We start from the raw sequence: 6,000 nt of genomic DNA, 5'->3' as shown, positions 1-6,000 counted from the left end.
TGACTGACTGACTGACTGACTGACTGACTGACTGACTGACTGACTGACTGACTGACTGACTGACTGACTGACTGACTGACTGACTGACTGACTGACTGACTGACTGACTGACTGACTGACTGACTGACTGACTGACTGACTGACTGACTGACTGACTGACTGACTGACTGACTGACTGACTGACTGACTGACTGACTGACTGACTGACTGACTGACTGACTGACTGACTGACTGACTGACTGACTGACTGACTGACTGACTGACTGACTGACTGACTGACTGACTGACTGACTGACTGACTGACTGACTGACTGACTGACTGACTGACTGACTGACTGACTGACTGACTGACTGACTGACTGACTGACTGACTGACTGACTGACTGACTGACTGACTGACTGACTGACTGACTGACTGACTGACTGACTGACTGACTGACTGACTGACTGACTGACTGACTGACTGACTGACTGACTGACTGACTGACTGACTGACTGACTGACTGACTGACTGACTGACTGACTGACTGACTGACTGACTGACTGACTGACTGACTGACTGACTGACTGACTGACTGACTGACTGACTGACTGACTGACTGACTGACTGACTGACTGACTGACTGACTGACTGACTGACTGACTGACTGACTGACTGACTGACTGACTGACTGACTGACTGACTGACTGACTGACTGACTGACTGACTGACTGACTGACTGACTGACTGACTGACTGACTGACTGACTGACTGACTGACTGACTGACTGACTGACTGACTGACTGACTGACTGACTGACTGACTGACTGACTGACTGACTGACTGACTGACTGACTGACTGACTGACTGACTGACTGACTGACTGACTGACTGACTGACTGACTGACTGACTGACTGACTGACTGACTGACTGACTGACTGACTGACTGACTGACTGACTGACTGACTGACTGACTGACTGACTGACTGACTGACTGACTGACTGACTGACTGACTGACTGACTGACTGACTGACTGACTGACTGACTGACTGACTGACTGACTGACTGACTGACTGACTGACTGACTGACTGACTGACTGACTGACTGACTGACTGACTGACTGACTGACTGACTGACTGACTGACTGACTGACTGACTGACTGACTGACTGACTGACTGACTGACTGACTGACTGACTGACTGACTGACTGACTGACTGACTGACTGACTGACTGACTGACTGACTGACTGACTGACTGACTGACTGACTGACTGACTGACTGACTGACTGACTGACTGACTGACTGACTGACTGACTGACTGACTGACAGACAGACAGACAGACAGACAGACGGACAGTCGACTGACTGACTGACTGACTGACTGACTGACAAAGAAGGATGAGAAGGAGACACCCTCACCCCTTATATGGTCCTACACAGGGGTGCCCGGATCTGCGCAGGTGGTGGCCTGTAGATCAGCAAAGTTATGTCAGTTATTGCTATTAATATTGTGTAGTATGTGTAGTAGAAGTAATCGAGTTCACATGCAACTTTCTGTTAGTTGAAGACCTTGATTCATTCATAAACAACATAAATAAAGCACTAATTAAGCGCCCTTTTTTATGAGCACACATACAAATCCTCCGAAGTAGGTATGCCTGATATGGCATTTTGCACTACTATCACTTTTTTCTATGCAAGAAAATGACTTTGAGTGGTTTACGAGAATTTTGAAAGGTGCTGCATGCGTTCTTAATATGTGTATGTGATACAGTACCAGCGCCACGCGTGGCGCTTGTACTGTCGTGTATGCTTCTCTTTTGTCCCCGTATTTCGCGCCGTTTTCTTTCTGCATGAATCAAGAGTAGCAGCTGATTTCTAACATATCATTACATTCTCCTGTCAGAACAGCTCATAAAGTCACACACAGTGCCACGGATGGTTGCAAAGCACTTACTGTTGAACATTTTTCTGGTGGGTACTCAAAGAAAAAACAACGGAAATTATGCGCCATATTTGTGTTGAGTTTTTGGGCACAGAAATTTTGTTGAGCGAGTGTTGTGTAAACCCAAAACAAGTTAAATTTCCGTTGAATTTTTGTTGGCTCAACACATGCTCAACATTGCATGAACAGAAATTGAAAGCTCATTTTTATAAGGGAAGTATGGCTACAACCACGTAATAGCCTCCCTAGAATGCGCTACGCATTCCCTGCAATGTGTTTCACGCTTACATCTGCTCTTAACGACGAGAGACACTGTAAAATTTTTGTTCAGAGTCTCTACTAAAACAAATGGATCTCGATGTAAATAGACCTTTCGCAGGTCAGTATTCAGTCTCATAGGTTGTATCTTGCACGACGATATCCTGCAAGTGCTGCATCACACCTTGCGAAAGAACCAACCTTTACTGCATTGTGTCGTGGATGGCGATCGTCATGTCCGCAACATTAGACGGAATTCCACGATTTCTGGTTGGCCAAAAGGATCTTTTCTCTTTTCGCTTCTTTAGTCACAGCAAGTGCACAGCTGGGGGCACTATCTTGGCCCTCGCGTTTTTTTTGTCTTCGGCTTCAATTACTGCCCGAGGAAACCGCCCCAGTTTTACCTGCGGTCTCCATCTGGGCTGCCTTTTTGGCCTTCAGATGGACAACAGCTTGCAGTGAAGACGACCATTTGACTCGCCGCGTCTCCGCCCCACCGTAGCCACGCTCCAAGGAAGTTCCGGCTCCGCCAGGACCGACTGCCCCTCCACCGTAGCCTTCATGCATACCGCTGAAGCGGGCCTTCGACCCCTTCTTCTCTGTACTGGCTGCTTTGTCGTTTCTTCTGCCTGAAGGTGTTAGGAGGGCTCGCACTACCTCGACCGCTCTCACGACGTCTAGCTCTATCAGCTCATACGGTATGAACGCACTACAAGATCAGTCTACAAGCGTTACAACTGAACTCGCATAACATGACCGTGACGTTGCCACGTTCACTTCTGGGAGTCCAAATTTAGCGTGCAAATAAAACTCTGCACGCTTCATGCAAGCAGCAACACACAATTAATGTTACTATGTTTACTGACACTTGAACTGTTCCACGACATTGTATTAGCTTAATACTCAGGAGTAACGCTCAAGCTTTTTTTTTCTGTCAGACTATGTTTGAAACATATAAATTTCTTAATAAATGTAAAAGTTGTTTCGTGACTGGGATTCAGTCACCTAGACTGTCTCCCTTATTAGTCGATTTAATCCCGCAGTAATTCAATCCCACCTTACGAAAATAACATGCTTCACCACACTGTTTCATCGATGGCGATGGTTCTTCAGTTCTTCGAACAAAAACTACTTCCACGGTCGCTGGGTCGGCCGAAGGGACCCTTCCCTTTCCTCTCTCACCGCTGTTAGTGGACGCCATGCTCAAGGGCACGTTTCAAGCCGTCGCTCTTTGTCCTCAGCTTCTTTTCCTGGCCGAGGAAAGCTTCTTCTGAAAAATCACAAGCATACACCACCTGGGCGGAACACAGCCACCTCCGCAGCCATCCTTGATGAGCACCATATTTCGAGGACATTCTTCACACCTCCAGCAGCACTGACCGCTCCGTAAGGCGTAGTCTTCGCCCATCGCAGAAACAGGTCTTCGTTTCTTCCACCTCTACGACAGTTCCGCTGCCGTTTCCTTTAGCTGAATGTGCTCGAGAGCTTGCACCATCTCGATTTCCGACTACTTGGATAGTTTCAGCGCCTCATTCCTCGTGAGCTGTGTGCCTCCACACTCACTCAGTGTCGTCGGCCGCTGCTCTGCCCATCGACAAAGACAACCGGCGACTTTGGTTCGCTTCACGCGCTAGATCTTTCCTCCGCGCGGTCCAGTTCGGCAGCACCTGTCCACGAACAAGATCTTCCTCGTAAGGCTATAGCGAGCTCCGCGACGAAATCAGATGTGCATAGACGCCTCCGTGATGCCATGGTTTTTATGCGGGGCCCTGATTACTAGGGGCTGGACTGAAATTGGCGGCGCACTCCTTCAGCGGCGGCCTCACGTTTCACGCAGGTAAGTAAGACTTTTAATAAGGGAGTACTTACTCACTGACATCCACCCAAGCGCAGCCACACGGCTACAAAGGAAAGCTTTCTCAGAAACTTCGCAGTTAAAGAAAAATTCCTCCTGGTCCGGGGTTCGAACCCGGGACCACCGCTTCACCGGAGCAGTCGCTCTACCAACTGAGCTAACCGGGACGGTAAGCTTATGGTAGGGCGCGAGCGAATTGATCAATAACTCGAAGTGGGAACAGTGTTGGTCAAATGGGGATTCCCCTAAACATTTGACCAAGTAAGACTTTCCCGAGAGCTTCTAAGAGGTGCAGAAAAGGACCAGGGCACCCGAACCATCTGGCACTGGCGTGACTTCGGAGTGGTTCTTGCCGTGATCACAAGGATTAAACATCATAAAGCTCGCTTGTTCATCAGGCCATTATCGTACCCTCTGCGCTTTTTCTGTCCAACATTTCTTTTCTTCATCTCACACAACAGATGCGCCCATCGACGGACTGACCGAGGCGTGGTAATGTGCACATATGCAATATAGATAGGGCCCTTCGATTTCGGGAGAAACCCACAAAAAATCCCGAAGTCTTCAAAAATCTAGTGTCGCACAAAACGGCTCTACATTTTCGTCGTTTCCGTAGACGTCCATTTTTTAAACATTCATTGGTTTTAGAACAAATGTTAGGTGAAGCATTAATAAGCCGCTGCCTTTCACGTGTACGGGAGAACCTAAATCCTGTGGATAAAACGTCCGCTTACTATGCGATCAGTTATACCAAAAAACTATAGCGGTGTTTTTGTTGGAAGCGAATAGTAATTTTCTTCGAATAATTTCAAAGCGAATACTTCTGCCTCACAAAAAGGTCGAACGGCACAATAAGCATTTTCAAGATGATGTATTTTTCGAACACACAAAGCCATATTACATGAAAAAGAAAGTGTGTGTGTGTGTGTGTGGGGGGGGGGGGGAGCTAGGGGACACTGAAGCTTTGCCAAATTGCCATCGGAAATTGAAGGTGCTGACCTACATGTGGTGCCGACGTATCTATGGGGTGTGAAACCCATATGCGGGGTCTTCAAATGCTGCTCTTAATTTCGACTGAGTCCTTTCGCGGCTGTTGCTCTAGGGCGGCGACTGCGTGACACCTGCTATGCGTACGCACCGCGGTATGGATGGAAGATAGGAGCGTCCTCTTTGGAACGGGGTGGTGGCAGTTGCCATCAAGCTCGAATTTTTTCCCCCTTTATATTCCTTTAAACAATTAGTCAAACTTAACAGTATTAACCGTAAATTCGCAATTTTTCTTTAAATATAATTTTGTAACCTTGTAACCGCCAGAGTACCATTCTGAATGGAAAGTTCGGATAAAATTCATAAACTGTAGACCAGAATGTACTGAAGTATATGTGCAAACATAAAGACCAGAGGGTGAGTTTTATGGCGAAAGCGTTGTATGCCCTGTCGGCAACGAGACCCGGTGTTGTTGCCCAGAAGCAGTGGTCCAAAAACCGCTATGACCCTACCATGGTCTCGCATGATGTCAGCAGTAGACCATAAGGCAGTAATGGGAGATCATAGACGATGAAGCAGACATATTTAGACGAGACAGTATATAGTTAGTGATAGTTATGGTGGTAGTCTTGGAATGAAAAAGGACGTTACTAAATAACGATGAGGGTCATTAACGATAATGCCAGTGGTGATAAAGGCCTTTAGGTCAAATGCCTTTATCGTAAATACATTTAAAGGCCTTTAGGTCACAGGATGCTTTCGCATTCACAGCATGTAAGGAACTTATGAGTGCCCACCGCAACACTTTTTGCAAACATTGAGGTGCGAAATGCGAATTAACCGGAAAACATGGTGGCGTGGGAATGCAAACCACGGAAATACAAAACCAACGAAGCGCAATGTTTGTAAACAAAGGTGCTGCGGTCGGCATGCCTACACTGTGCCAAGCGACGCTGCCTTCGAAACCAAC

The 6,000-nt window shown here is 47.3% G+C and overlaps 1 non-coding gene across 1 annotated transcript; it reads right to left on the bottom strand.

The window, feature by feature from the left end:
- Positions 1–4,136: 4,136 nt before the first annotated feature.
- On the bottom strand, positions 4,137–4,210 carry TRNAT-GGU (transfer RNA threonine (anticodon GGU)). Its single transcript has one exon. It is a non-coding gene; the product is annotated as a tRNA-Thr (tRNA).
- Positions 4,211–6,000: the final 1,790 nt, after the last annotated feature.

This window comes from Amblyomma mixtum, chromosome 3 (assembly GCF_055824585.1).
Source record: "Amblyomma mixtum isolate Tamu chromosome 3, ASM5582458v1, whole genome shotgun sequence".
Lineage (NCBI taxonomy): Eukaryota > Metazoa > Arthropoda > Arachnida > Ixodida > Ixodidae > Amblyomma > Amblyomma mixtum.
The sequence above is the reverse complement of the archived record's forward strand: the minus strand, read 5'-3'. Positions and strand labels throughout refer to the sequence as shown.